At 40.0% G+C, this 27,771-nt stretch overlaps 42 non-coding genes across 42 annotated transcripts; all 42 read left to right on the forward strand.

Annotated features, from left to right (window-relative positions):
- The first annotated feature begins 493 nt into the window (after positions 1 to 493).
- On the forward strand, positions 494 to 565 carry trnae-uuc (transfer RNA glutamic acid (anticodon UUC)). Its single transcript has one exon. It is a non-coding gene; the product is annotated as a tRNA-Glu (tRNA).
- Positions 566 to 883: 318 nt separating this feature from the next.
- trnar-acg (transfer RNA arginine (anticodon ACG)) lies at positions 884 to 956 on the forward strand. Its single transcript has one exon. It is a non-coding gene; the product is annotated as a tRNA-Arg (tRNA).
- A 205-nt stretch (positions 957 to 1,161) lies between these two features.
- Positions 1,162 to 1,233, forward strand: trnae-uuc (transfer RNA glutamic acid (anticodon UUC)). Its single transcript has one exon. It is a non-coding gene; the product is annotated as a tRNA-Glu (tRNA).
- A 972-nt stretch (positions 1,234 to 2,205) lies between these two features.
- Positions 2,206 to 2,278, forward strand: trnar-acg (transfer RNA arginine (anticodon ACG)). The gene has a single exon. It is a non-coding gene; the product is annotated as a tRNA-Arg (tRNA).
- Positions 2,279 to 2,488: 210 nt separating this feature from the next.
- On the forward strand, positions 2,489 to 2,560 carry trnae-uuc (transfer RNA glutamic acid (anticodon UUC)). The gene has a single exon. It is a non-coding gene; the product is annotated as a tRNA-Glu (tRNA).
- A 984-nt stretch (positions 2,561 to 3,544) lies between these two features.
- trnar-acg (transfer RNA arginine (anticodon ACG)) lies at positions 3,545 to 3,617 on the forward strand. Its single transcript has one exon. It is a non-coding gene; the product is annotated as a tRNA-Arg (tRNA).
- A 205-nt stretch (positions 3,618 to 3,822) lies between these two features.
- Positions 3,823 to 3,894, forward strand: trnae-uuc (transfer RNA glutamic acid (anticodon UUC)). The gene has a single exon. It is a non-coding gene; the product is annotated as a tRNA-Glu (tRNA).
- Positions 3,895 to 4,878: 984 nt separating this feature from the next.
- trnar-acg (transfer RNA arginine (anticodon ACG)) lies at positions 4,879 to 4,951 on the forward strand. Its single transcript has one exon. It is a non-coding gene; the product is annotated as a tRNA-Arg (tRNA).
- A 207-nt stretch (positions 4,952 to 5,158) lies between these two features.
- trnae-uuc (transfer RNA glutamic acid (anticodon UUC)) lies at positions 5,159 to 5,230 on the forward strand. Its single transcript has one exon. It is a non-coding gene; the product is annotated as a tRNA-Glu (tRNA).
- Positions 5,231 to 6,875: 1,645 nt separating this feature from the next.
- On the forward strand, positions 6,876 to 6,948 carry trnar-acg (transfer RNA arginine (anticodon ACG)). Its single transcript has one exon. It is a non-coding gene; the product is annotated as a tRNA-Arg (tRNA).
- Positions 6,949 to 7,157: 209 nt separating this feature from the next.
- On the forward strand, positions 7,158 to 7,229 carry trnae-uuc (transfer RNA glutamic acid (anticodon UUC)). The gene has a single exon. It is a non-coding gene; the product is annotated as a tRNA-Glu (tRNA).
- A 1,239-nt stretch (positions 7,230 to 8,468) lies between these two features.
- trnae-uuc (transfer RNA glutamic acid (anticodon UUC)) lies at positions 8,469 to 8,540 on the forward strand. Its single transcript has one exon. It is a non-coding gene; the product is annotated as a tRNA-Glu (tRNA).
- A 984-nt stretch (positions 8,541 to 9,524) lies between these two features.
- Positions 9,525 to 9,597, forward strand: trnar-acg (transfer RNA arginine (anticodon ACG)). Its single transcript has one exon. It is a non-coding gene; the product is annotated as a tRNA-Arg (tRNA).
- Positions 9,598 to 9,807: 210 nt separating this feature from the next.
- On the forward strand, positions 9,808 to 9,879 carry trnae-uuc (transfer RNA glutamic acid (anticodon UUC)). The gene has a single exon. It is a non-coding gene; the product is annotated as a tRNA-Glu (tRNA).
- A 984-nt stretch (positions 9,880 to 10,863) lies between these two features.
- trnar-acg (transfer RNA arginine (anticodon ACG)) lies at positions 10,864 to 10,936 on the forward strand. Its single transcript has one exon. It is a non-coding gene; the product is annotated as a tRNA-Arg (tRNA).
- Positions 10,937 to 11,146: 210 nt separating this feature from the next.
- On the forward strand, positions 11,147 to 11,218 carry trnae-uuc (transfer RNA glutamic acid (anticodon UUC)). The gene has a single exon. It is a non-coding gene; the product is annotated as a tRNA-Glu (tRNA).
- Positions 11,219 to 12,203: 985 nt separating this feature from the next.
- On the forward strand, positions 12,204 to 12,276 carry trnar-acg (transfer RNA arginine (anticodon ACG)). The gene has a single exon. It is a non-coding gene; the product is annotated as a tRNA-Arg (tRNA).
- Positions 12,277 to 12,486: 210 nt separating this feature from the next.
- Positions 12,487 to 12,558, forward strand: trnae-uuc (transfer RNA glutamic acid (anticodon UUC)). The gene has a single exon. It is a non-coding gene; the product is annotated as a tRNA-Glu (tRNA).
- A 985-nt stretch (positions 12,559 to 13,543) lies between these two features.
- trnar-acg (transfer RNA arginine (anticodon ACG)) lies at positions 13,544 to 13,616 on the forward strand. The gene has a single exon. It is a non-coding gene; the product is annotated as a tRNA-Arg (tRNA).
- Positions 13,617 to 13,821: 205 nt separating this feature from the next.
- On the forward strand, positions 13,822 to 13,893 carry trnae-uuc (transfer RNA glutamic acid (anticodon UUC)). Its single transcript has one exon. It is a non-coding gene; the product is annotated as a tRNA-Glu (tRNA).
- A 985-nt stretch (positions 13,894 to 14,878) lies between these two features.
- Positions 14,879 to 14,951, forward strand: trnar-acg (transfer RNA arginine (anticodon ACG)). Its single transcript has one exon. It is a non-coding gene; the product is annotated as a tRNA-Arg (tRNA).
- A 210-nt stretch (positions 14,952 to 15,161) lies between these two features.
- Positions 15,162 to 15,233, forward strand: trnae-uuc (transfer RNA glutamic acid (anticodon UUC)). Its single transcript has one exon. It is a non-coding gene; the product is annotated as a tRNA-Glu (tRNA).
- A 984-nt stretch (positions 15,234 to 16,217) lies between these two features.
- trnar-acg (transfer RNA arginine (anticodon ACG)) lies at positions 16,218 to 16,290 on the forward strand. The gene has a single exon. It is a non-coding gene; the product is annotated as a tRNA-Arg (tRNA).
- Positions 16,291 to 16,499: 209 nt separating this feature from the next.
- On the forward strand, positions 16,500 to 16,571 carry trnae-uuc (transfer RNA glutamic acid (anticodon UUC)). The gene has a single exon. It is a non-coding gene; the product is annotated as a tRNA-Glu (tRNA).
- A 318-nt stretch (positions 16,572 to 16,889) lies between these two features.
- Positions 16,890 to 16,962, forward strand: trnar-acg (transfer RNA arginine (anticodon ACG)). The gene has a single exon. It is a non-coding gene; the product is annotated as a tRNA-Arg (tRNA).
- Positions 16,963 to 17,172: 210 nt separating this feature from the next.
- On the forward strand, positions 17,173 to 17,244 carry trnae-uuc (transfer RNA glutamic acid (anticodon UUC)). Its single transcript has one exon. It is a non-coding gene; the product is annotated as a tRNA-Glu (tRNA).
- Positions 17,245 to 18,229: 985 nt separating this feature from the next.
- On the forward strand, positions 18,230 to 18,302 carry trnar-acg (transfer RNA arginine (anticodon ACG)). Its single transcript has one exon. It is a non-coding gene; the product is annotated as a tRNA-Arg (tRNA).
- Positions 18,303 to 18,512: 210 nt separating this feature from the next.
- On the forward strand, positions 18,513 to 18,584 carry trnae-uuc (transfer RNA glutamic acid (anticodon UUC)). Its single transcript has one exon. It is a non-coding gene; the product is annotated as a tRNA-Glu (tRNA).
- Positions 18,585 to 19,568: 984 nt separating this feature from the next.
- trnar-acg (transfer RNA arginine (anticodon ACG)) lies at positions 19,569 to 19,641 on the forward strand. The gene has a single exon. It is a non-coding gene; the product is annotated as a tRNA-Arg (tRNA).
- Positions 19,642 to 19,851: 210 nt separating this feature from the next.
- Positions 19,852 to 19,923, forward strand: trnae-uuc (transfer RNA glutamic acid (anticodon UUC)). Its single transcript has one exon. It is a non-coding gene; the product is annotated as a tRNA-Glu (tRNA).
- Positions 19,924 to 20,907: 984 nt separating this feature from the next.
- trnar-acg (transfer RNA arginine (anticodon ACG)) lies at positions 20,908 to 20,980 on the forward strand. Its single transcript has one exon. It is a non-coding gene; the product is annotated as a tRNA-Arg (tRNA).
- A 210-nt stretch (positions 20,981 to 21,190) lies between these two features.
- trnae-uuc (transfer RNA glutamic acid (anticodon UUC)) lies at positions 21,191 to 21,262 on the forward strand. Its single transcript has one exon. It is a non-coding gene; the product is annotated as a tRNA-Glu (tRNA).
- A 319-nt stretch (positions 21,263 to 21,581) lies between these two features.
- Positions 21,582 to 21,654, forward strand: trnar-acg (transfer RNA arginine (anticodon ACG)). Its single transcript has one exon. It is a non-coding gene; the product is annotated as a tRNA-Arg (tRNA).
- Positions 21,655 to 21,864: 210 nt separating this feature from the next.
- Positions 21,865 to 21,936, forward strand: trnae-uuc (transfer RNA glutamic acid (anticodon UUC)). Its single transcript has one exon. It is a non-coding gene; the product is annotated as a tRNA-Glu (tRNA).
- Positions 21,937 to 22,920: 984 nt separating this feature from the next.
- On the forward strand, positions 22,921 to 22,993 carry trnar-acg (transfer RNA arginine (anticodon ACG)). Its single transcript has one exon. It is a non-coding gene; the product is annotated as a tRNA-Arg (tRNA).
- A 210-nt stretch (positions 22,994 to 23,203) lies between these two features.
- trnae-uuc (transfer RNA glutamic acid (anticodon UUC)) lies at positions 23,204 to 23,275 on the forward strand. The gene has a single exon. It is a non-coding gene; the product is annotated as a tRNA-Glu (tRNA).
- A 985-nt stretch (positions 23,276 to 24,260) lies between these two features.
- trnar-acg (transfer RNA arginine (anticodon ACG)) lies at positions 24,261 to 24,333 on the forward strand. The gene has a single exon. It is a non-coding gene; the product is annotated as a tRNA-Arg (tRNA).
- A 210-nt stretch (positions 24,334 to 24,543) lies between these two features.
- On the forward strand, positions 24,544 to 24,615 carry trnae-uuc (transfer RNA glutamic acid (anticodon UUC)). Its single transcript has one exon. It is a non-coding gene; the product is annotated as a tRNA-Glu (tRNA).
- Positions 24,616 to 25,600: 985 nt separating this feature from the next.
- trnar-acg (transfer RNA arginine (anticodon ACG)) lies at positions 25,601 to 25,673 on the forward strand. The gene has a single exon. It is a non-coding gene; the product is annotated as a tRNA-Arg (tRNA).
- A 210-nt stretch (positions 25,674 to 25,883) lies between these two features.
- trnae-uuc (transfer RNA glutamic acid (anticodon UUC)) lies at positions 25,884 to 25,959 on the forward strand. The gene has a single exon. It is a non-coding gene; the product is annotated as a tRNA-Glu (tRNA).
- A 984-nt stretch (positions 25,960 to 26,943) lies between these two features.
- Positions 26,944 to 27,016, forward strand: trnar-acg (transfer RNA arginine (anticodon ACG)). The gene has a single exon. It is a non-coding gene; the product is annotated as a tRNA-Arg (tRNA).
- A 210-nt stretch (positions 27,017 to 27,226) lies between these two features.
- Positions 27,227 to 27,298, forward strand: trnae-uuc (transfer RNA glutamic acid (anticodon UUC)). The gene has a single exon. It is a non-coding gene; the product is annotated as a tRNA-Glu (tRNA).
- Positions 27,299 to 27,771: the final 473 nt, after the last annotated feature.

A 27,771-nucleotide genomic window follows, 5' to 3' on the forward strand; every position in this document is an offset into this window, starting at 1 on the left:
TGTGACATGTTTTGTAGATTCATAATTTACAAGACTTTTTAAACATTGAATACACTTCAAGTTTGCATTTCTTGCTCTGCAGTAAAATTCATGCAACAACAGGAGGATCAAATTAAGATATGCATCTGAAACAGAAAACCAAGGAACCTTGTTGTTGACAGACGCAATGACTGTGTACACTGGTCTAGCTGTGACCTGACTTCAGCTTAGACGTGGGGCAAGTGGCGCAATGGATAACGTGTCTGACTACGGATCAGAAGATTCTAGGTTCGACTCCTGGCTGGCTCGATATTTAATTGATTTAAATCAAGCCGGGATTGATATTGAATACTATTCAGTGCTTCTGGCTGTTCTCACTTCAAACTCATTTTAGACTGATTTCATCTGGACATTCCCCAACATCTCAGAGAAAAAAAGATGTAGCTTTTAATCCAACAGGCATAATGTCAACATTTAAAGATTTGTCTGTGATGTGTATTTTAAGTATGTGTCTTCCCATATGGTCTAGCGGTTAGGATTCCTGGTTTTCACCCAGGTGGCCCGGGTTCAACTCCCGGTATGGGAAAGAATATCTTGTCGTTTGGGATGCACTTGTGTAACAACAGATACTGCATTTTAACTGGCAGCAGAATCACACAACACAACAATATTCCCTCAGCAACAGGAAATGTGACATGTTATGTAGATTCAAATTATACAAGGCTTTTTAAACGTTGAATACACTTCATGGCTGCATTTCTTGCTCTGCAGTAAAATTCATGCAACAACAGGAGGATCAAATTAAGATATGCATCTGAAACAGAAAACCAAGGAACCTTGTTGTTGACAGACGCAATGACTGTGTACACTGGTCTAGCTGTGACCTGACTTCAGCTTAGACGTGGGGCCAGTGGCGCAATGGATAACGTGTCTGACTACGGATCAGAAGATTCTAGGTTCGACTCCTGGCTGGCTCGATATTTAATTGATTGAAATCAAGCCGGGATTGATACTGAATACTTTTCAGTGCTTCTGGCTGTTCTCACTTCAAACTCATTTTAGACTGATTTCATCTGGACATTCCCCAACATCTCAGAGAAAAAAAGATGTAGCTTTTAATCCAACAGGCATAATGTCAACATTTAAAGATTTGTCTGTGATGTGTATTTTAAGTATGTGTCTTCCCATATGGTCTAGCGGTTAGGATTCCTGGTTTTCACCCAGGTGGCCCGGGTTCAACTCCCGGTATGGGAAAGAATATCTTGTCGTTTGGGATGCACTTGTGTAACAACAGATACTGCATTTTAACTGGCAGCAGTTTCACACAACACAACAATATTCCCTCAGCAACAGGAAATGTGACATGTTATGTAGATTCAAATTATACAAGGCATTTTAAACGTTGAATACACTTCATGGCTGCATTTCTTGCTCTGCAGTAAAATTCATGCAACAACAGGAGGATCAAATTAAGATTTGCATCTGTAACAGAAATCCCAAGGAACCTTGTCGGTGACAGAAGCTATGACTGTGCACTCTGGCCTAGGTGTGTCCTGACTTCAGCTTGGCTGTGCGGCCAGTGGCACAATGGATAACAGGTCAGAAGATTGAATATTTGACTCCTGTTTGGCTCAAAACTAGATTTATTTGACCAAAATCAAGCTGGGAAAAATACTGTATACTTTTCATTGTGTCTGGCAGTTCTCGATTCAAACACATTTTAGACTGATTTTATATGGGACTTTTCTCCAACATCTCTGAGAAAAAGATGGAGCTTGTAATTACAACAAGCATCATTTCAACGTTTATGGATTTGTCTGTGATGTTGTTTTTAAGTAACTGTCTTCCCATATGGTCTGGCGTTTAGGATTCCTGGTTTTCGCCCGGGTTGAACTCCCAGTATGGGAAAGAACATCTTGTCATTTGGGATGCACTTGTGTAAGAACAGATACCACATTTTAACTGGCAGCAGAATCACACAACACAACAATATTCCCTCAGCAACAGCAAATGTGACATGTTTTGTAGATTCATAATTTACAAGACTTTTTAAACATTGAATACACTTCAAGTTTGCATTTCTTGCTCTGCAGTAAAATTCATGCAACAACAGGAGGATCAAATTAAGATATGCATCTGAAACAGAAAACCAAGGAACCTTGTTGTTGACAGACGCAATGACTGTGTACACTGGTCTAGCTGTGACCTGACTTCAACTTAGACGTGGGGCCAGTGGCGCAATGGATAACGTGTCTGACTACGGATCAGAAGATTCTAGGTTCGACTCCTGGCTGGCTCGATACTTAATTTAATTGATTGAAATCAAGCCGGGATTGATACTGAATACTTTTCAGTGCTTCTGGCTGTTCTCACTTCAAACTCATTTTAGACTGATTTCATCTGGACATTCCCCAACATCTCAGAGAAAAAAAGATGTAGCTTTTAATCCAACAGGCATAATGTCAACATTTAAAGATTTGTCTGTGATGTGTATTTTAAGTATGTGTCTTCCCATATGGTCTAGCGGTTAGGATTCCTGGTTTTCACCCAGGTGGCCCGGGTTCAACTCCCGGTATGGGAAAGAATATCTTGTCGTTTGGGATGCACTTGTGTAACAACAGATACTGCATTTTAACTGGCAGCAGTTTCACACAACACAACAATATTCCCTCAGCAACAGGAAATGTGACATGTTATGTAGATTCAAATTATACAAGGCATTTTAAACGTTGAATACACTTCATGGCTGCATTTCTTGCTCTGCAGTAAAATTCATGCAACAACAGGAGGATCAAATTAAGATTTGCATCTGTAACAGAAATCCCAAGGAACCTTGTCGGTGACAGAAGCTATGACTGTGTACACTGGCCTAGGTGTGTCCTGACTTCAGCTTGGCTGTGCGGCCAGTGGCGCAATGGATAACGTGTCTGATAACAGGTCAGAAGATTGAATATTTGACTCCTGTTTGGCTCAAAACTAGATTTATTTGACCAAAATCAAGCTGGGAAAAATACTGTATACTTTTCATTGTGTCTGGCAGTTCTCGATTCAAACACATTTTAGACTGATTTTATATGGGACTTTTCTCCAACATCTCTGAGAAAAAGATGGAGCTTGTAATTACAACAAGCATCATTTCAACGTTTATGGATTTGTCTGTGATGTTTTTTTTAAGTAACTGTCTTCCCATATGGTCTGGCGTTTAGGATTCCTGGTTTTCGCCCGGGTTGAACTCCCAGTATGGGAAAGAACATCTTGTCATTTGGGATGCACTTGTGTAAGAACAGATACCACATTTTAACTGGCAGCAGAATCACACAACACAACAATATTCCCTCAGCAACAGCAAATGTGACATGTTTTGTAGATTCATAATTTACAAGACTTTTTAAACATTGAATACACTTCAAGTTTGCATTTCTTGCTCTGCAGTAAAATTCATGCAACAACAGGAGGATCAAATTAAGATATGCATCTGAAACAGAAAACCAAGGAACCTTGTTGTTGACAGACGCAATGACTGTGTACACTGGTCTAGCTGTGACCTGACTTCAGCTTAGACGTGGGGCCAGTGGCGCAATGGATAACGTGTCTGACTACGGATCAGAAGATTCTAGGTTCGACTCCTGGCTGGCTCGATATTTAATTGATTGAAATCAAGCCGGGATTGATACTGTATACTTTTCAGTGCTTCTGGCTGTTCTCACTTCAAACTCATTTTAGACTGATTTCATCTGGACATTCCCCAACATCTCAGAGAAAAAAAGATGTAGCTTTTAATCCAACAGGCATAATGTCAACATTTAAAGATTTGTCTGTGATGTGTATTTTAAGTATGTGTCTTCCCATATGGTCTAGCGGTTAGGATTCCTGGTTTTCACCCAGGTGGCCCGGGTTCAACTCCCGGTATGGGAAAGAATATCTTGTCGTTTGGGATGCACTTGTGTAACAACAGATACTGCATTTCAACTGGCAGCAGTTTCAAACAACACAACAATATTCCCTCAGCAACAGGAAATGTGACATGTTATGTAGATTCAAATTATACAAGGCATTTTAAACGTTGAATACACTTCATGGCTGCATTTCTTGCTCTGCAGTAAAATTCATGCAACAACAGGAGGATCAAATTAAGATTTGCATCTGTAACAGAAATCCCAAGGAACCTTGTCGGTGACAGAAGCTATGACTGTGTACACTGGCCTAGGTGTGTCCTGACTTCAGCTTGGCTGTGCGGCCAGTGGCGCAATGGATAACGTGTCTGATAACAGGTCAGAAGATTGAATATTTGACTCCTGTTTGGCTCAAAACTAGATTTATTTGACCAAAATCAAGCTGGGAAAAATACTGTATACTTTTCATTGTGTCTGGCAGTTCTCGATTCAAACACATTTTAGACTGATTTTATATGGGACTTTTCTCCAACATCTCTGAGAAAAAGATGGAGCTTGTAATTACAACAAGCATCATTTCAACGTTTATGGATTTGTCTGTGATGTTTTTTTAAAGTAACTGTCTTCCCATATGGTCTGGCGTTTAGGATTCCTGGTTTTCGCCCGGGTTGAACTCCCAGTATGGGAAAGAACATCTTGTCATTTGGGATGCACTTGTGTAAGAACAGATACCACATTTTAACTGGCAGCAGAATCACACAACACAACAATATTCCCTCAGCAACAGCAAATGTGACATGTTTTGTAGATTCATAATTTACAAGACTTTTTAAACATTGAATACACTTCAAGTTTGCATTTCTTGCTCTGCAGTAAAATTCATGCAACAACAGGAGGATCAAATTAAGATATGCATCTGAAACAGAAAACCAAGGAACCTTGTTGTTGACAGACGCAATGACTGTGTACACTGGTCTAGCTGTGACCTGACTTCAGCTTAGACGTGGGGCCAGTGGCGCAATGGATAACGTGTCTGACTACGGATCAGAAGATTCTAGGTTCGACTCCTGGCTGGCTCGATACTTTTAATTGATTGAAATCAAGCCGGGATTGATACTGTATACTTTTCAGTGCTTCTGGCTGTTCTCACTTCAAACTCATTTTAGACTGATTTCATCTGGACATTCCCCAACATCTCAGAGAAAAAAAGATGTAGCTTTTAATCCAACAGGCATAATGTCAACATTTAAAGATTTGTCTGTGATGTGTATTTTAAGTATGTGTCTTCCCATATGGTCTAGCGGTTAGGATTCCTGGTTTTCACCCAGGTGGCCCGGGTTCAACTCCCGGTATGGGAAAGAATATCTTGTCGTTTGGGATGCACTTGTGTAACAACAGATACTGCATTTTAACTGGCAGCAGTTTCACACAACACAACAATATTCCCTCAGCAACAGGAAATGTGACATGTTATGTAGATTCAAATTATACAAGGCATTTTAAACGTTGAATACACTTCATGGCTGCATTTCTTGCTCTGCAGTAAAATTCATGCAACAACAGGAGGATCAAATTAAGATTTGCATCTGTAACAGAAATCCCAAGGAACCTTGTCGGTGACAGAAGCTATGACTGTGTACACTGGCCTAGGTGTGTCCTGACTTCAGCTTGGCTGTGCGGCCAGTGGCGCAATGGATAACGTGTCTGATAACAGGTCAGAAGATTGAATATTTGACTCCTGTTTGGCTCAAAACTAGATTTATTTGACCAAAATCAAGCTGGGAAAAATACTGTATACTTTTCATTGTGTCTGGCAGTTCTCGATTCAAACACATTTTAGACTGATTTTATATGGGACTTTTCTCCAACATCTCTGAGAAAAAAAGATGGAGCTTGTAATTACAACAAGCAGAATTTCAACGTTTATGGATTTGTCTGTGATGTTTTTTTTAAAGTAACTGTCTTCCCATATGGTCTGGCGTTTAGGATTCCTGGTTTTCGCCCGGGTTGAACTCCCAGTATGGGAAAGAACATCTTGTCATTTGGGATGCACTTGTGTAACAACAGATAACTGGCAGCAGAATCACACAACACAACAATATTCCCTCAGCAACAGGAAATGTGACATGTTATGTAGATTCAAATTATACAAGGCTTTTTAAACGTTGAATACACTTCATGGCTGCATTTCTTGCTCTGCAGTAAAATTCATGCAACAACAGGAGGATCAAATTAAGATTTGCATCTGAAACAGAAAACCAAGGAACCTTGTTGTTGACAGACGCAATGACTGTGTACACTGGTCTAGCTGTGACCTGACTTCAGCTTGGCTGTGCGGCCAGTGGCGCAATGGATAACGTGTCTGATAACAGGTCAGAAGACTGAATATTTGACTCCTGTTTGGCTCAAAACTATATTTATTTGACCAAAATCAAGCCGGGAAAAATACTGTATACTTTTCATTGTGTCTGGCAGTTCTCACTTCAAACACATTTTAGACTGATTTTATATGGGACTTTTCTCCAACATCTCTGAGAAAAAAAGATGGAGCTTGTAATTACAACAAGCATAATTTCAACGTTTATGGATTTGTCTGTGATGTTTTTTTAAAGTAACTGTCTTCCCATATGGTCTGGCTTTTAGGATTCCTGGTTTTCGCCCGGGTTGAACTCCCAGTATGGGAAAGAACATCTTGTCATTTGGGATGCACTTGTGTAAGAACAGATACCACATTTTAACTGGCAGCAGAATCACACAACACAACAATATTCCCTCAGCAACAGCAAATGTGACATGTTTTGTAGATTCATAATTTACAAGACTTTTTAAACATTGAATACACTTCAAGTTTGCATTTCTTGCTCTGCAGTAAAATTCATGCAACAACAGGAGGATCAAATTAAGATATGCATCTGAAACAGAAAACCAAGGAACCTTGTTGTTGACAGACGCAATGACTGTGTACACTGGTCTAGCTGTGACCTGACTTCAGCTTAGACTGTGGGGCCAGTGGCGCAATGGATAACGTGTCTGACTACGGATCAGAAGATTCTAGGTTCGACTCCTGGCTGGCTCGATACTTATTTAATTGATTGAAATCAAGCCGGGATTGATACTGTATACTTTTCAGTGCTTCTGGCTGTTCTCACTTCAAACTCATTTTAGACTGATTTCATCTGGACATTCCCCAACATCTCAGAGAAAAAAAGATGTAGCTTTTAATCCAACAGGCATAATGTCAACATTTAAAGATTTGTCTGTGATGTGTATTTTAAGTATGTGTCTTCCCATATGGTCTAGCGGTTAGGATTCCTGGTTTTCACCCAGGTGGCCCGGGTTCAACTCCCGGTATGGGAAAGAATATCTTGTCGTTTGGGATGCACTTGTGTAACAACAGATACTGCATTTTAACTGGCAGCAGTTTCACACAACACAACAATATTCCCTCAGCAACAGGAAATGTGACATGTTATGTAGATTCAAATTATACAAGGCATTTTAAACGTTGAATACACTTCATGGCTGCATTTCTTGCTCTGCAGTAAAATTCATGCAACAACAGGAGGATCAAATTAAGATTTGCATCTGTAACAGAAATCCCAAGGAACCTTGTCGGTGACAGAAGCTATGACTGTGTACACTGGCCTAGGTGTGTCCTGACTTCAGCTTGGCTGTGCGGCCAGTGGCACAATGGATAACAGGTCAGAAGATTGAATATTTGACTCCTGTTTGGCTCAAAACTAGATTTATTTGACCAAAATCAAGCTGGGAAAAATACTGTATACTTTTCATTGTGTCTGGCAGTTCTCGATTCAAACACATTTTAGACTGATTTTATATGGGACTTTTCTCCAACATCTCTGAGAAAAAGATGGAGCTTGTAATTACAACAAGCATAATTTCAACGTTTATGGATTTGTCTGTGATGTTTTTTTAAGTAACTGTCTTCCCATATGGTCTGGCGTTTAGGATTCCTGGTTTTCGCCCGGGTTGAACTCCCAGTATGGGAAAGAACAGCTTGTCATTTGGGATGCACTTGTGTAAGAACAGATAACTGGCAGCAGAATCACACAACACAACAATATTCCCTCAGCAACAGGAAATGTGACATGTTATGTAGATTCAAATTATACAAGGCATTTTAAACGTTGAATACACTTCATGGCTGCATTTCTTGCTCTGCAGTAAAATTCATGCAACAACAGGAGGATCAAATTAAGATATGCATCTGAAACAGAAAACCAAGGAACCTTGTTGTTGACAGACGCAATGACTGTGTACACTGGTCTAGCTGTGACCTGACTTCAGCTTAGACGTGGGGCCAGTGGCGCAATGGATAACGTGTCTGACTTCGGATCAGAAGATTCTAGGTTCGACTCCTGGCTGGCTCGATATTTAATTGATTGAAATCAAGCCGGGATTGATACTGTATACTTTTCAGTGCTTCTGGCTGTTCTCACTTCAAACTCATTTTAGACTGATTTAATCTGGACATTCCCCAACATCTCAGAGAAAAAAAGATGTAGCTTTTAATCCAACAGGCATAATGTCAACATTTAAAGATTTGTCTGTGATGTGTATTTTAAGTATGTGTCTTCCCATATGGTCTAGCGGTTAGGATTCCTGGTTTTCACCCAGGTGGCCTGGGTTCAACTCCCGGTATGGGAAAGAATATCTTGTCGTTTGGGATGCACTTGTGTAACAACAGATACTGCATTTTAACTGGCAGCAGTTTCACACAACACAACAATATTCCCTCAGCAACAGGAAATGTGACATGTTATGTAGATTCAAATTATACAAGGCATTTTAAACGTTGAATACACTTCATGGCTGCATTTCTTGCTCTGCAGTAAAATTCATGCAACAACAGGAGGATCAAATTAAGATTTGCATCTGTAACAGAAATCCCAAGGAACCTTGTCGGTGACAGAAGCTATGACTGTGTACACTGGCCTAGGTGTGTCCTGACTTCAGCTTGGCTGTGCGGCCAGTGGCGCAATGGATAACGTGTCTGATAACAGGTCAGAAGATTGAATATTTGACTCCTGTTTGGCTCAAAACTAGATTTATTTGACCAAAATCAAGCTGGGAAAAATACTGTATACTTTTCATTGTGTCTGGCAGTTCTCGATTCAAACACATTTTAGACTGATTTTATATGGGACTTTTCTCCAACATCTCTGAGAAAAAGATGGAGCTTGTAATTACAACAAGCATAATTTCAACGTTTATGGATTTGTCTGTGATGTTTTTTTTAAGTAACTGTCTTCCCATATGGTCTGGCGTTTAGGATTCCTGGTTTTCGCCCGGGTTGAACTCCCAGTATGGGAAAGAACATCTTGTCATTTGGGATGCACTTGTGTAAGAACAGATACCACATTTTAACTGGCAGCAGAATCACACAACACAACAATATTCCCTCAGCAACAGCAAATGTGACATGTTTTGTAGATTCATAATTTACAAGACTTTTTAAACATTGAATACACTTCAAGTTTGCATTTCTTGCTCTGCAGTAAAATTCATGCAACAACAGGAGGATCAAATTAAGATATGCATCTGAAACAGAAAACCAAGGAACCTTGTTGTTGACAGACGCAATGACTGTGTACACTGGTCTAGCTGTGACCTGACTTCAGCTTAGACGTGGGGCCAGTGGCGCAATGGATAACGTGTCTGACTACGGATCAGAAGATTCTAGGTTCGACTCCTGGCTGGCTCGATACTTAATTTAATTGATTGAAATCAAGCCGGGATTGATACTGAATACTTTTCAGTGCTTCTGGCTGTTCTCACTTCAAACTCATTTTAGACTGATTTCATCTGGACATTCCCCAACATCTCAGAGAAAAAAAGATGTAGCTTTTAATCCAACAGGCATAATGTCAACATTTAAAGATTTGTCTGTGATGTGTATTTTAAGTATGTGTCTTCCCATATGGTCTAGCGGTTAGGATTCCTGGTTTTCACCCAGGTGGCCCGGGTTCAACTCCCGGTATGGGAAAGAATATCTTGTCGTTTGGGATGCACTTGTGTAACAACAGATACTGCATTTTAACTGGCAGCAGTTTCACACAACACAACAATATTCCCTCAGCAACAGGAAATGTGACATGTTATGTAGATTCAAATTATACAAGGCATTTTAAACGTTGAATACACTTCATGGCTGCATTTCTTGCTCTGCAGTAAAATTCATGCAACAACAGGAGGATCAAATTAAGATTTGCATCTGTAACAGAAATCCCAAGGAACCTTGTCGGTGACAGAAGCTATGACTGTGTACACTGGCCTAGGTGTGTCCTGACTTCAGCTTGGCTGTGCGGCCAGTGGCGCAATGGATAACGTGTCTGATAACAGGTCAGAAGATTGAATATTTGACTCCTGTTTGGCTCAAAACTAGATTTATTTGACCAAAATCAAGCTGGGAAAAATACTGTATACTTTTCATTGTGTCTGGCAGTTCTCGATTCAAACACATTTTAGACTGATTTTATATGGGACTTTTCTCCAACATCTCTGAGAAAAAGATGGAGCTTGTAATTACAACAAGCATAATTTCAACGTTTATGGATTTGTCTGTGATGTTTTTTTTAAGTAACTGTCTTCCCATATGGTCTGGCGTTTAGGATTCCTGGTTTTCGCCCGGGTTGAACTCCCAGTATGGGAAAGAACATCTTGTCATTTGGGATGCACTTGTGTAAGAACAGATACCACATTTTAACTGGCAGCAGAATCACACAACACAACAATATTCCCTCAGCAACAGCAAATGTGACATGTTTTGTAGATTCATAATTTACAAGACTTTTTAAACATTGAATACACTTCAAGTTTGCATTTCTTGCTCTGCAGTAAAATTCATGCAACAACAGGAGGATCAAATTAAGATATGCATCTGAAACAGAAAACCAAGGAACCTTGTTGTTGACAGACGCAATGACTGTGTACACTGGTCTAGCTGTGACCTGACTTCAGCTTAGACGTGGGGCCAGTGGCGCAATGGATAACGTGTCTGACTACGGATCAGAAGATTCTAGGTTCGACTCCTGGCTGGCTCGATACTTAATTTAATTGATTGAAATCAAGCCGGGATTGATACTGAATACTTTTCAGTGCTTCTGGCTGTTCTCACTTCAAACTCATTTTAGACTGATTTCATCTGGACATTCCCCAACATCTCAGAGAAAAAAAGATGTAGCTTTTAATCCAACAGGCATAATGTCAACATTTAAAGATTTGTCTGTGATGTGTATTTTAAGTATGTGTCTTCCCATATGGTCTAGCGGTTAGGATTCCTGGTTTTCACCCAGGTGGCCCGGGTTCAACTCCCGGTATGGGAAAGAATATCTTGTCGTTTGGGATGCACTTGTGTAACAACAGATACTGCATTTTAACTGGCAGCAGTTTCACACAACACAACAATATTCCCTCAGCAACAGGAAATGTGACATGTTATGTAGATTCAAATTATACAAGGCATTTTAAACGTTGAATACACTTCATGGCTGCATTTCTTGCTCTGCAGTAAAATTCATGCAACAACAGGAGGATCAAATTAAGATTTGCATCTGTAACAGAAATCCCAAGGAACCTTGTCGGTGACAGAAGCTATGACTGTGTACACTGGCCTAGGTGTGTCCTGACTTCAGCTTGGCTGTGCGGCCAGTGGCGCAATGGATAACGTGTCTGATAACAGGTCAGAAGATTGAATATTTGACTCCTGTTTGGCTCAAAACTAGATTTATTTGACCAAAATCAAGCTGGGAAAAATACTGTATACTTTTCATTGTGTCTGGCAGTTCTCGATTCAAACACATTTTAGACTGATTTTATATGGGACTTTTCTCCAACATCTCTGAGAAAAAAGATGGAGCTTGTAATTACAACAAGCATAATTTCAACGTTTATGGATTTGTCTGTGATGTTTTTTTTAAGTAACTGTCTTCCCATATGGTCTGGCGTTTAGGATTCCTGGTTTTCGCCCGGGTTGAACTCCCAGTATGGGAAAGAACATCTTGTCATTTGGGATGCACTTGTGTAAGAACAGATACCACATTTTAACTGGCAGCAGAATCACACAACACAACAATATTCCCTCAGCAACAGCAAATGTGACATGTTTTGTAGATTCATAATTTACAAGACTTTTTAAACATTGAATACACTTCAAGTTTGCATTTCTTGCTCTGCAGTAAAATTCATGCAACAACAGGAGGATCAAATTAAGATATGCATCTGAAACAGAAAACCAAGGAACCTTGTTGTTGACAGACGCAATGACTGTGTACACTGGTCTAGCTGTGACCTGACTTCAGCTTAGACGTGGGGCCAGTGGCGCAATGGATAACGTGTCTGACTACGGATCAGAAGATTCTAGGTTCGACTCCTGGCTGGCTCGATACTTAATTTAATTGATTGAAATCAAGCCGGGATTGATACTGTATACTTTTCAGTGCTTCTGGCTGTTCTCACTTCAAACTCATTTTAGACTGATTTCATCTGGACATTCCCCAACATCTCAGAGAAAAAAAGATGTAGCTTTTAATCCAACAGGCATAATGTCAACATTTAAAGATTTGTCTGTGATGTGTATTTTAAGTATGTGTCTTCCCATATGGTCTAGCGGTTAGGATTCCTGGTTTTCACCCAGGTGGCCCGGGTTCAACTCCCGGTATGGGAAAGAATATCTTGTCGTTTGGGATGCACTTGTGTAACAACAGATACTGCATTTTAACTGGCAGCAGTTTCACACAACACAACAATATTCCCTCAGCAACAGGAAATGTGACATGTTATGTAGATTCAAATTATACAAGGCATTTTAAACGTTGAATACACTTCATGGCTGCATTTCTTGCTCTGCAGTAAAATTCATGCAACAACAGGAGGATCAAATTAAGATTTGCATCTGTAACAGAAATCCCAAGGAACCTTGTCGGTGACAGAAGCTATGACTGTGTACACTGGCCTAGGTGTGTCCTGACTTCAGCTTGGCTGTGCGGCCAGTGGCGCAATGGATAACGTGTCTGATAACAGGTCAGAAGATTGAATATTTGACTCCTGTTTGGCTCAAAACTAGATTTATTTGACCAAAATCAAGCTGGGAAAAATACTGTATACTTTTCATTGTGTCTGGCAGTTCTCGATTCAAACACATTTTAGACTGATTTTATATGGGACTTTTCTCCAACATCTCTGAGAAAAAAGATGGAGCTTGTAATTACAACAAGCATAATTTCAACGTTTATGGATTTGTCTGTGATGTTTTTTTTAAGTAACTGTCTTCCCATATGGTCTGGCGTTTAGGATTCCTGGTTTTCGCCCGGGTTGAACTCCCAGTATGGGAAAGAACATCTTGTCATTTGGGATGCACTTGTGTAAGAACAGATACCACATTTTAACTGGCAGCAGAATCACACAACACAACAATATTCCCTCAGCAACAGCAAATGTGACATGTTTTGTAGATTCATAATTTACAAGACTTTTTAAACATTGAATACACTTCAAGTTTGCATTTCTTGCTCTGCAGTAAAATTCATGCAACAACAGGAGGATCAAATTAAGATATGCATCTGAAACAGAAAACCAAGGAACCTTGTTGTTGACAGACGCAATGACTGTGTACACTGGTCTAGCTGTGACCTGACTTCAGCTTAGACGTGGGGCCAGTGGCGCAATGGATAACGTGTCTGACTACGGATCAGAAGATTCTAGGTTCGACTCCTGGCTGGCTCGATATTTAATTGATTGAAATCAAGCCGGGATTGATACTGAATACTTTTCAGTGCTTCTGGCTGTTCTCACTTCAAACTCATTTTAGACTGATTTCATCTGGACATTCCCCAACATCTCAGAGAAAAAAAGATGTAGCTTTTAATCCAACAGGCATAATGTCAACATTTAAAGATTTGTCTGTGATGTGTATTTTAAGTATGTGTCTTCCCATATGGTCTAGCGGTTAGGATTCCTGGTTTTCACCCAGGTGGCCCGGGTTCAACTCCCGGTATGGGAAAGAATATCTTGTCGTTTGGGATGCACTTGTGTAACAACAGATACTGCATTTTAACTGGCAGCAGTTTCACACAACACAACAATATTCCCTCAGCAACAGGAAATGTGACATGTTATGTAGATTCAAATTATACAAGGCATTTTAAACGTTGAATACACTTCATGGCTGCATTTCTTGCTCTGCAGTAAAATTCATGCAACAACAGGAGGATCAAATTAAGATTTGCATCTGTAACAGAAATCCCAAGGAACCTTGTCGGTGACAGAAGCTATGACTGTGTACACTGGCCTAGGTGTGTCCTGACTTCAGCTTGGCTGTGCGGCCAGTGGCGCAATGGATAACGTGTCTGATAACAGGTCAGAAGATTGAATATTTGACTCCTGTTTGGCTCAAAACTAGATTTATTTGACCAAAATCAAGCTGGGAAAAATACTGTATACTTTTCATTGTGTCTGGCAGTTCTCGATTCAAACACATTTTAGACTGATTTTATATGGGACTTTTCTCCAACATCTCTGAGAAAAAAGATGGAGCTTGTAATTACAACAAGCATAATTTCAACGTTTATGGATTTGTCTGTGATGTTTTTTTTAAGTAACTGTCTTCCCATATGGTCTGGCGTTTAGGATTCCTGGTTTTCGCCCGGGTTGAACTCCCAGTATGGGAAAGAACATCTTGTCATTTGGGATGCACTTGTGTAAGAACAGATACCACATTTTAACTGGCAGCAGAATCACACAACACAACAATATTCCCTCAGCAACAGCAAATGTGACATGTTTTGTAGATTCATAATTTACAAGACTTTTTAAACATTGAATACACTTCAAGTTTGCATTTCTTGCTCTGCAGTAAAATTCATGCAACAACAGGAGGATCAAATTAAGATATGCATCTGAAACAGAAAACCAAGGAACCTTGTTGTTGACAGACGCAATGACTGTGTACACTGGTCTAGCTGTGACCTGACTTCAGCTTAGACGTGGGGCCAGTGGCGCAATGGATAACGTGTCTGACTACGGATCAGAAGATTCTAGGTTCGACTCCTGGCTGGCTCGATACTTAATTTAATTGATTGAAATCAAGCCGGGATTGATACTGAATACTTTTCAGTGCTTCTGGCTGTTCTCACTTCAAACTCATTTTAGACTGATTTCATCTGGACATTCCCCAACATCTCAGAGAAAAAAAGATGTAGCTTTTAATCCAACAGGCATAATGTCAACATTTAAAGATTTGTCTGTGATGTGTATTTTAAGTATGTGTCTTCCCATATGGTCTAGCGGTTAGGATTCCTGGTTTTCACCCAGGTGGCCCGGGTTCAACTCCCGGTATGGGAAAGAATATCTTGTCGTTTGGGATGCACTTGTGTAACAACAGATACTGCATTTTAACTGGCAGCAGTTTCACACAACACAACAATATTCCCTCAGCAACAGGAAATGTGACATGTTATGTAGATTCAAATTATACAAGGCATTTTAAACGTTGAATACACTTCATGGCTGCATTTCTTGCTCTGCAGTAAAATTCATGCAACAACAGGAGGATCAAATTAAGATTTGCATCTGTAACAGAAATCCCAAGGAACCTTGTCGGTGACAGAAGCTATGACTGTGTACACTGGCCTAGGTGTGTCCTGACTTCAGCTTGGCTGTGCGGCCAGTGGCGCAATGGATAACGTGTCTGATAACAGGTCAGAAGATTGAATATTTGACTCCTGTTTGGCTCAAAACTATATTTATTTGACCAAAATCAAGCTGGGAAAAATACTGTATACTTTTCATTGTGTCTGGCAGTTCTCGATTCAAACACATTTTAGACTGATTTTATATGGGACTTTTCTCCAACATCTCTGAGAAAAAGATGGAGCTTGTAATTACAACAAGCATAATTTCAACGTTTATGGATTTGTCTGTGATGTTTTTTTTAAGTAACTGTCTTCCCATATGGTCTGGCGTTTAGGATTCCTGGTTTTCGCCCGGGTTGAACTCCCAGTATGGGAAAGAACATCTTGTCATTTGGGATGCACTTGTGTAAGAACAGATACCACATTTTAACTGGCAGCAGAATCACACAACACAACAATATTCCCTCAGCAACAGCAAATGTGACATGTTTTGTAGATTCATAATTTACAAGACTTTTTAAACATTGAATACACTTCAAGTTTGCATTTCTTGCTCTGCAGTAAAATTCATGCAACAACAGGAGGATCAAATTAAGATATGCATCTGAAACAGAAAACCAAGGAACCTTGTTGTTGACAGACGCAATGACTGTGTACACTGGTCTAGCTGTGACCTGACTTCAGCTTAGACGTGGGGCCAGTGGCGCAATGGATAACGTGTCTGACTACGGATCAGAAGATTCTAGGTTCGACTCCTGGCTGGCTCGATACTTATTTAATTGATTGAAATCAAGCCGGGATTGATACTGAATACTTTTCAGTGCTTCTGGCTGTTCTCACTTCAAACTCATTTTAGACTGATTTCATCTGGACATTCCCCAACATCTCAGAGAAAAAAAGATGTAGCTTTTAATCCAACAGGCATAATGTCAACATTTAAAGATTTGTCTGTGATGTGTATTTTAAGTATGTGTCTTCCCATATGGTCTAGCGGTTAGGATTCCTGGTTTTCACCCAGGTGGCCCGGGTTCAACTCCCGGTATGGGAAAGAATATCTTGTCGTTTGGGATGCACTTGTGTAACAACAGATACTGCATTTTAACTGGCAGCAGTTTCACACAACACAACAATATTCCCTCAGCAACAGGAAATGTGACATGTTATGTAGATTCAAATTATACAAGGCATTTTAAACGTTGAATACACTTCATGGCTGCATTTCTTGCTCTGCAGTAAAATTCATGCAACAACAGGAGGATCAAATTAAGATATGCATCTGAAACAGAAAACCAAGGAACCTTGTTGTTGACAGACGCAATGACTGTGTACACTGGTCTAGCTGTGACCTGACTTCAGCTTAGACGTGGGGCCAGTGGCGCAATGGATAACGTGTCTGACTACGGATCAGAAGATTCTAGGTTCGACTCCTGGCTGGCTCGATACTTAATTTAATTGATTGAAATCAAGCCGGGATTGATACTGTATACTTTTCAGTGCTTCTGGCTGTTCTCACTTCAAACTCATTTTAGACTGATTTCATCTGGACATTCCCCAACATCTCAGAGAAAAAAAGATGTAGCTTTTAATCCAACAGGCATAATGTCAACATTTAAAGATTTGTCTGTGATGTGTATTTTAAGTATGTGTCTTCCCATATGGTCTAGCGGTTAGGATTCCTGGTTTTCACCCAGGTGGCCCGGGTTCAACTCCCGGTATGGGAAAGAATATCTTGTCGTTTGGGATGCACTTGTGTAACAACAGATACTGCATTTTAACTGGCAGCAGTTTCACACAACACAACAATATTCCCTCAGCAACAGGAAATGTGACATGTTATGTAGATTCAAATTATACAAGGCATTTTAAACGTTGAATACACTTCATGGCTGCATTTCTTGCTCTGCAGTAAAATTCATGCAACAACAGGAGGATCAAATTAAGATTTGCATCTGTAACAGAAATCCCAAGGAACCTTGTCGGTGACAGAAGCTATGACTGTGTACACTGGCCTAGGTGTGTCCTGACTTCAGCTTGGCTGTGCGGCCAGTGGCGCAATGGATAACGTGTCTGATAACAGGTCAGAAGATTGAATATTTGACTCCTGTTTGGCTCAAAACTAGATTTATTTGACCAAAATCAAGCTGGGAAAAATACTGTATACTTTTCATTGTGTCTGGCAGTTCTCGATTCAAACACATTTTAGACTGATTTTATATGGGACTTTTCTCCAACATCTCTGAGAAAAAAGATGGAGCTTGTAATTACAACAAGCATCATTTCAACGTTTATGGATTTGTCTGTGATGTTTTTTTTAAGTAACTGTCTTCCCATATGGTCTGGCGTTTAGGATTCCTGGTTTTCGCCCGGGTTGAACTCCCAGTATGGGAAAGAACATCTTGTCATTTGGGATGCACTTGTGTAAGAACAGATACCACATTTTAACTGGCAGCAGAATCACACAACACAACAATATTCCCTCAGCAACAGCAAATGTGACATGTTTTGTAGATTCATAATTTACAAGACTTTTTAAACATTGAATACACTTCAAGTTTGCATTTCTTGCTCTGCAGTAAAATTCATGCAACAACAGGAGGATCAAATTAAGATATGCATCTGAAACAGAAAACCAAGGAACCTTGTTGTTGACAGACGCAATGACTGTGTACACTGGTCTAGCTGTGACCTGACTTCAGCTTAGACGTGGGGCCAGTGGCGCAATGGATAACGTGTCTGACTACGGATCAGAAGATTCTAGGTTCGACTCCTGGCTGGCTCGATACTTAATTTAATTGATTGAAATCAAGCCGGGATTGATACTGAATACTTTTCAGTGCTTCTGGCTGTTCTCACTTCAAACTCATTTTAGACTGATTTCATCTGGACATTCCCCAACATCTCAGAGAAAAAAAGATGTAGCTTTTAATCCAACAGGCATAATGTCAACATTTAAAGATTTGTCTGTGATGTGTATTTTAAGTATGTGTCTTCCCATATGGTCTAGCGGTTAGGATTCCTGGTTTTCACCCAGGTGGCCCGGGTTCAACTCCCGGTATGGGAAAGAATATCTTGTCGTTTGGGATGCACTTGTGTAACAACAGATACTGCATTTTAACTGGCAGCAGTTTCACACAACACAACAATATTCCCTCAGCAACAGGAAATGTGACATGTTATGTAGATTCAAATTATACAAGGCATTTTAAACGTTGAATACACTTCATGGCTGCATTTCTTGCTCTGCAGTAAAATTCATGCAACAACAGGAGGATCAAATTAAGATTTGCATCTGTAACAGAAATCCCAAGGAACCTTGTCGGTGACAGAAGCTATGACTGTGTACACTGGCCTAGGTGTGTCCTGACTTCAGCTTGGCTGTGCGGCCAGTGGCGCAATGGATAACGTGTCTGATAACAGGTCAGAAGATTGAATATTTGACTCCTGTTTGGCTCAAAACTAGATTTATTTGACCAAAATCAAGCTGGGAAAAATACTGTATACTTTTCATTGTGTCTGGCAGTTCTCGATTCAAACACATTTTAGACTGATTTTATATGGGACTTTTCTCCAACATCTCTGAGAAAAAGATGGAGCTTGTAATTACAACAAGCATCATTTCAACGTTTATGGATTTGTCTGTGATGTTTTTTTTAAGTAACTGTCTTCCCATATGGTCTGGCGTTTAGGATTCCTGGTTTTCGCCCGGGTTGAACTCCCAGTATGGGAAAGAACATCTTGTCATTTGGGATGCACTTGTGTAAGAACAGATACCACATTTTAACTGGCAGCAGAATCACACAACACAACAATATTCCCTCAGCAACAGCAAATGTGACATGTTTTGTAGATTCATAATTTACAAGACTTTTTAAACATTGAATACACTTCAAGTTTGCATTTCTTGCTCTGCAGTAAAATTCATGCAACAACAGGAGGATCAAATTAAGATATGCATCTGAAACAGAAAACCAAGGAACCTTGTTGTTGACAGACGCAATGACTGTGTACACTGGTCTAGCTGTGACCTGACTTCAGCTTAGACGTGGGGCCAGTGGCGCAATGGATAACGTGTCTGACTACGGATCAGAAGATTCTAGGTTCGACTCCTGGCTGGCTCGATACTTAATTTAATTGATTGAAATCAAGCCGGGATTGATACTGAATACTTTTCAGTGCTTCTGGCTGTTCTCACTTCAAACTCATTTTAGACTGATTTCATCTGGACATTCCCCAACATCTCAGAGAAAAAAAGATGTAGCTTTTAATCCAACAGGCATAATGTCAACATTTAAAGATTTGTCTGTGATGTGTATTTTAAGTATGTGTCTTCCCATATGGTCTAGCGGTTAGGATTCCTGGTTTTCACCCAGGTGGCCCGGGTTCAACTCCCGGTATGGGAAAGAATATCTTGTCGTTTGGGATGCACTTGTGTAACAACAGATACTGCATTTTAACTGGCAGCAGTTTCACACAACACAACAATATTCCCTCAGCAACAGGAAATGTGACATGTTATGTAGATTCAAATTATACAAGGCATTTTAAACGTTGAATACACTTCATGGCTGCATTTCTTGCTCTGCAGTAAAATTCATGCAACAACAGGAGGATCAAATTAAGATTTGCATCTGTAACAGAAATCCCAAGGAACCTTGTCGGTGACAGAAGCTATGACTGTGTACACTGGCCTAGGTGTGTCCTGACTTCAGCTTGGCTGTGCGGCCAGTGGCGCAATGGATAACGTGTCTGATAACAGGTCAGAAGATTGAATATTTGACTCCTGTTTGGCTCAAAACTATATTTATTTGACCAAAATCAAGCTGGGAAAAATACTGTATACTTTTCATTGTGTCTGGCAGTTCTCGATTCAAACACATTTTAGACTGATTTTATATGGGACTTTTCTCCAACATCTCTGAGAAAAAGATGGAGCTTGTAATTACAACAAGCATAATTTCAACGTTTATGGATTTGTCTGTGATGTTTTTTTTAAGTAACTGTCTTCCCATATGGTCTGGCGTTTAGGATTCCTGGTTTTCGCCCGGGTTGAACTCCCAGTATGGGAAAGAACATCTTGTCATTTGGGATGCACTTGTGTAAGAACAGATACCACATTTTAACTGGCAGCAGAATCACACAACACAACAATATTCCCTCAGCAACAGCAAATGTGACATGTTTTGTAGATTCATAATTTACAAGACTTTTTAAACATTGAATACACTTCAAGTTTGCATTTCTTGCTCTGCAGTAAAATTCATGCAACAACAGGAGGATCAAATTAAGATATGCATCTGAAACAGAAAACCAAGGAACCTTGTTGTTGACAGACGCAATGACTGTGTACACTGGTCTAGCTGTGACCTGACTTCAGCTTAGACGTGGGGCCAGTGGCGCAATGGATAACGTGTCTGACTACGGATCAGAAGATTCTAGGTTCGACTCCTGGCTGGCTCGATACTTAATTTAATTGATTGAAATCAAGCCGGGATTGATACTGAATACTTTTCAGTGCTTCTGGCTGTTCTCACTTCAAACTCATTTTAGACTGATTTCATCTGGACATTCCCCAACATCTCAGAGAAAAAAAGATGTAGCTTTTAATCCAACAGGCATAATGTCAACATTTAAAGATTTGTCTGTGATGTGTATTTTAAGTATGTGTCTTCCCATATGGTCTAGCGGTTAGGATTCCTGGTTTTCACCCAGGTGGCCCGGGTTCAACTCCCGGTATGGGAAAGAATATCTTGTCGTTTGGGATGCACTTGTGTAACAACAGATACTGCATTTTAACTGGCAGCAGTTTCACACAACACAACAATATTCCCTCAGCAACAGGAAATGTGACATGTTATGTAGATTCAAATTATACAAGGCATTTTAAACGTTGAATACACTTCATGGCTGCATTTCTTGCTCTGCAGTAAAATTCATGCAACAACAGGAGGATCAAATTAAGATATGCATCTGAAACAGAAATACCAAGGAACCTTGTTGTTGACAGACGCAATGACTGTGTACACTGGTCTAGCTGTGACCTGACTTCAGCTTAGACGTGGGGCCAGTGGCGCAATGGATAACGTGTCTGACTACGGATCAGAAGATTCTAGGTTCGACTCCTGGCTGGCTCGATACTTAATTTAATTGATTGAAATCAAGCCGGGATTGATACTGTATACTTTTCAGTGCTTCTGGCTGTTCTCACTTCAAACTCATTTTAGACTGATTTCATCTGGACATTCCCCAACATCTCAGAGAAAAAAAGATGTAGCTTTTAATCCAACAGGCATAATGTCAACATTTAAAGATTTGTCTGTGATGTGTATTTTAAGTATGTGTCTTCCCATATGGTCTAGCGGTTAGGATTCCTGGTTTTCACCCAGGTGGCCCGGGTTCAACTCCCGGTATGGGAAAGAATATCTTGTCGTTTGGGATGCACTTGTGTAACAACAGATACTGCATTTTAACTGGCAGCAGTTTCACACAACACAACAATATTCCCTCAGCAACAGGAAATGTGACATGTTATGTAGATTCAAATTATACAAGGCATTTTAAACGTTGAATACACTTCATGGCTGCATTTCTTGCTCTGCAGTAAAATTCATGCAACAACAGGAGGATCAAATTAAGATTTGCATCTGTAACAGAAATCCCAAGGAACCTTGTCGGTGACAGAAGCTATGACTGTGTACACTGGCCTAGGTGTGTCCTGACTTCAGCTTGGCTGTGCGGCCAGTGGCGCAATGGATAACGTGTCTGATAACAGGTCAGAAGATTGAATATTTGACTCCTGTTTGGCTCAAAACTAGATTTATTTGACCAAAATCAAGCTGGGAAAAATACTGTATACTTTTCATTGTGTCTGGCAGTTCTCGATTCAAACACATTTTAGACTGATTTTATATGGGACTTTTCTCCAACATCTCTGAGAAAAAAGATGGAGCTTGTAATTACAACAAGCATAATTTCAACGTTTATGGATTTGTCTGTGATGTTTTTTTAAGTAACTGTCTTCCCATATGGTCTGGCGTTTAGGATTCCTGGTTTTCGCCCGGGTTGAACTCCCAGTATGGGAAAGAACATCTTGTCATTTGGGATGCACTTGTGTAAGAACAGATACCACATTTTAACTGGCAGCAGAATCACACAACACAACAATATTCCCTCAGCAACAGCAAATGTGACATGTTTTGTAGATTCATAATTTACAAGACTTTTTAAACATTGAATACACTTCAAGTTTGCATTTCTTGCTCTGCAGTAAAATTCATGCAACAACAGGAGGATCAAATTAAGATATGCATCTGAAACAGAAAACCAAGGAACCTTGTTGTTGACAGACGCAATGACTGTGTACACTGGTCTAGCTGTGACCTGACTTCAGCTTAGACGTGGGGCCAGTGGCGCAATGGATAACGTGTCTGACTACGGATCAGAAGATTCTAGGTTCGACTCCTGGCTGGCTCGATACTTAATTTAATTGATTGAAATCAAGCCGGGATTGATACTGTATACTTTTCAGTGCTTCTGGCTGTTCTCACTTCAAACTCATTTTAGACTGATTTCATCTGGACATTCCCCAACATCTCAGAGAAAAAAAGATGTAGCTTTTAATCCAACAGGCATAATGTCAACATTTAAAGATTTGTCTGTGATGTGTATTTTAAGTATGTGTCTTCCCATATGGTCTAGCGGTTAGGATTCCTGGTTTTCACCCAGGTGGCCCGGGTTCAACTCCCGGTATGGGAAAGAATATCTTGTCGTTTGGGATGCACTTGTGTAACAACAGATACTGCATTTTAACTGGCAGCAGTTTCACACAACACAACAATATTCCCTCAGCAACAGGAAATGTGACATGTTATGTAGATTCAAATTATACAAGGCTTTTTAAACGTTGAATACACTTCATGGCTGCATTTCTTGCTCTGCAGTAAAATTCATGCAACAACAGGAGGATCAAATTAAGATTTGCATCTGTAACAGAAATCCCAAGGAACCTTGTCGGTGACAGAAGCTATGACTGTGTACACTGGCCTAGGTGTGTCCTGACTTCAGCTTGGCTGTGCGGCCAGTGGCGCAATGGATAACGTGTCTGATAACAGGTCAGAAGATTGAATATTTGACTCCTGTTTGGCTCAAAACTAGATTTATTTGACCAAAATCAAGCTGGGAAAAATACTGTATACTTTTCATTGTGTCTGGCAGTTCTCGATTCAAACACATTTTAGACTGATTTTATATGGGACTTTTCTCCAACATCTCTGAGAAAAAAGATGGAGCTTGTAATTACAACAAGCATAATTTCAACGTTTATGGATTTGTCTGTGATGTTTTTTTTAAGTAACTGTCTTCCCATATGGTCTGGCGTTTAGGATTCCTGGTTTTCGCCCGGGTTGAACTCCCAGTATGGGAAAGAACATCTTGTCATTTGGGATGCACTTGTGTAAGAACAGATACCACATTTTAACTGGCAGCAGAATCACACAACACAACAATATTCCCTCAGCAACAGCAAATGTGACATGTTTTGTAGATTCATAATTTACAAGACTTTTTAAACATTGAATACACTTCAAGTTTGCATTTCTTGCTCTGCAGTAAAATTCATGCAACAACAGGAGGATCAAATTAAGATATGCATCTGAAACAGAAAACCAAGGAACCTTGTTGTTGACAGACGCAATGACTGTGTACACTGGTCTAGCTGTGACCTGACTTCAGCTTAGACGTGGGGCCAGTGGCGCAATGGATAACGTGTCTGACTACGGATCAGAAGATTCTAGGTTCGACTCCTGGCTGGCTCGATACTTAATTTAATTGATTGAAATCAAGCCGGGATTGATACTGTATACTTTTCAGTGCTTCTGGCTGTTCTCACTTCAAACTCATTTTAGACTGATTTCATCTGGACATTCCCCAACATCTCAGAGAAAAAAAGATGTAGCTTTTAATCCAACAGGCATAATGTCAACATTTAAAGATTTGTCTGTGATGTGTATTTTAAGTATGTGTCTTCCCATATGGTCTAGCGGTTAGGATTCCTGGTTTTCACCCAGGTGGCCCGGGTTCAACTCCCGGTATGGGAAAGAATATCTTGTCGTTTGGGATGCACTTGTGTAACAACAGATACTGCATTTTAACTGGCAGCAGTTTCACACAACACAACAATATTCCCTCAGCAACAGGAAATGTGACATGTTATGTAGATTCAAATTATACAAGGCATTTTAAACGTTGAATACACTTCATGGCTGCATTTCTTGCTCTGCAGTAAAATTCATGCAACAACAGGAGGATCAAATTAAGATTTGCATCTGTAACAGAAATCCCAAGGAACCTTGTCGGTGACAGAAGCTATGACTGTGTACACTGGCCTAGGTGTGTCCTGACTTCAGCTTGGCTGTGCGGCCAGTGGCGCAATGGATAACGTGTCTGATAACAGGTCAGAAGATTGAATATTTGACTCCTGTTTGGCTCAAAACTATATTTATTTGACCAAAATCAAGCTGGGAAAAATACTGTATACTTTTCATTGTGTCTGGCAGTTCTCGATTCAAACACATTTTAGACTGATTTTATATGGGACTTTTCTCCAACATCTCTGAGAAAAAAGATGGAGCTTGTAATTACAACAAGCATAATTTCAACGTTTATGGATTTGTCTGTGATGTTTTTTTTAAGTAACTGTCTTCCCATATGGTCTGGCGTTTAGGATTCCTGGTTTTCGCCCGGGTTGAACTCCCAGTATGGGAAAGAACATCTTGTCATTTGGGATGCACTTGTGTAAGAACAGATACCACATTTTAACTGGCAGCAGAATCACACAACACAACAATATTCCCTCAGCAACAGCAAATGTGACATGTTTTGTAGATTCATAATTTACAAGACTTTTTAAACATTGAATACACTTCAAGTTTGCATTTCTTGCTCTGCAGTAAAATTCATGCAACAACAGGAGGATCAAATTAAGATATGCATCTGAAACAGAAAACCAAGGAACCTTGTTGTTGACAGACGCAATGACTGTGTACACTGGTCTAGCTGTGACCTGACTTCAGCTTAGACGTGGGGCCAGTGGCGCAATGGATAACGTGTCTGACTACGGATCAGAAGATTCTAGGTTCGACTCCTGGCTGGCTCGATACTTAATTTAATTGATTGAAATCAAGCCGGGATTGATACTGTATACTTTTCAGTGCTTCTGGCTGTTCTCACTTCAAACTCATTTTAGACTGATTTCATCTGGACATTCCCCAACATCTCAGAGAAAAAAAGATGTAGCTTTTAATCCAACAGGCATAATGTCAACATTTAAAGATTTGTCTGTGATGTGTATTTTAAGTATGTGTCTTCCCATATGGTCTAGCGTTTCATTAGGATTCCTGGTTTTCACCCAGGTGGCCCGGGTTCAACTCCCGGTATGGGAAAGAATATCTTGTCGTTTGGGATGCACTTGTGTAACAACAGATACTGCATTTTAACTGGCAGCAGTTTCACACAACACAACAATATTCCCTCAGCAACAGGAAATGTGACATGTTATGTAGATTCAAATTATACAAGGCTTTTTAAACGTTGAATACACTTCATGGCTGCATTTCTTGCTCTGCAGTAAAATTCATGCAACAACAGGAGGATCAAATTAAGATTTGCATCTGTAACAGAAATCCCAAGGAACCTTGTCGGTGACAGAAGCTATGACTGTGTACACTGGCCTAGGTGTGTCCTGACTTCAGCTTGGCTGTGCGGCCAGTGGCGCAATGGATAACGTGTCTGATAACAGGTCAGAAGATTGAATATTTGACTCCTGTTTGGCTCAAAACTATATTTATTTGACCAAAATCAAGCTGGGAAAAATACTGTATACTTTTCATTGTGTCTGGCAGTTCTCGATTCAAACACATTTTAGACTGATTTTATATGGGACTTTTCTCCAATATCTCTGAGAAAAAAGATGGAGCTTGTAATTACAACAAGCATAATTTCAACGTTTATGGATTTGTCTGTGATGTTTTTTTAAGTAACTGTCTTCCCATATGGTCTGGCGTTTAGGATTCCTGGTTTTCGCCCGGGTTGAACTCCCAGTATGGGAAAGAACATCTTGTCATTTGGGATGCACTTGTGTAAGAACAGATACCACATTTTAACTGGCAGCAGAATCACACAACACAACAATATTCCCTCAGCAACAGCAAATGTGACATGTTTTGTAGATTCATAATTTACAAGACTTTTTAAACATTGAATACACTTCAAGTTTGCATTTCTTGCTCTGCAGTAAAATTCATGCAACAACAGGAGGATCAAATTAAGATATGCATCTGAAACAGAAAACCAAGGAACCTTGTTGTTGACAGACGCAATGACTGTGTACACTGGTCTAGCTGTGACCTGACTTCAGCTTAGACGTGGGGCCAGTGGCGCAATGGATAACGTGTCTGACTACGGATCAGAAGATTCTAGGTTCGACTCCTGGCTGGCTCGATACTTAATTTAATTGATTGAAATCAAGCCGGGATTGATACTGTATACTTTTCAGTGCTTCTGGCTGTTCTCACTTCAAACTCATTTTAGACTGATTTCATCTGGACATTCCCCAACATCTCAGAGAAAAAAAGATGTAGCTTTTAATCCAACAGGCATAATGTCAACATTTAAAGATTTGTCTGTGATGTGTATTTTAAGTATGTGTCTTCCCATATGGTCTAGCGGTTAGGATTCCTGGTTTTCACCCAGGTGGCCCGGGTTCAACTCCCGGTATGGGAAAGAATATCTTGTCGTTTGGGATGCACTTGTGTAACAACAGATACTGCATTTTAACTGGCAGCAGTTTCACACAACACAACAATATTCCCTCAGCAACAGGAAATGTGACATGTTATGTAGATTCAAATTATACAAGGCATTTTAAACGTTGAATACACTTCATGGCTGCATTTCTTGCTCTGCAGTAAAATTCATGCAACAACAGGAGGATCAAATTAAGATTTGCATCTGTAACAGAAATCCCAAGGAACCTTGTCGGTGACAGAAGCTATGACTGTGTACACTGGCCTAGGTGTGTCCTGACTTCAGCTTGGCTGTGCGGCCAGTGGCGCAATGGATAACGTGTCTGATAACAGGTCAGAAGATTGAATATTTGACTCCTGTTTGGCTCAAAACTAGATTTATTTGACCAAAATCAAGCTGGGAAAAATACTGTATACTTTTCATTGTGTCTGGCAGTTCTCGATTCAAAC

The sequence above is a fragment of the Oncorhynchus clarkii genome, chromosome 17 (genome assembly GCF_045791955.1).
Source record: "Oncorhynchus clarkii lewisi isolate Uvic-CL-2024 chromosome 17, UVic_Ocla_1.0, whole genome shotgun sequence".
In the NCBI taxonomy this organism is placed as follows: Eukaryota; Metazoa; Chordata; class Actinopteri; order Salmoniformes; family Salmonidae; genus Oncorhynchus; species Oncorhynchus clarkii.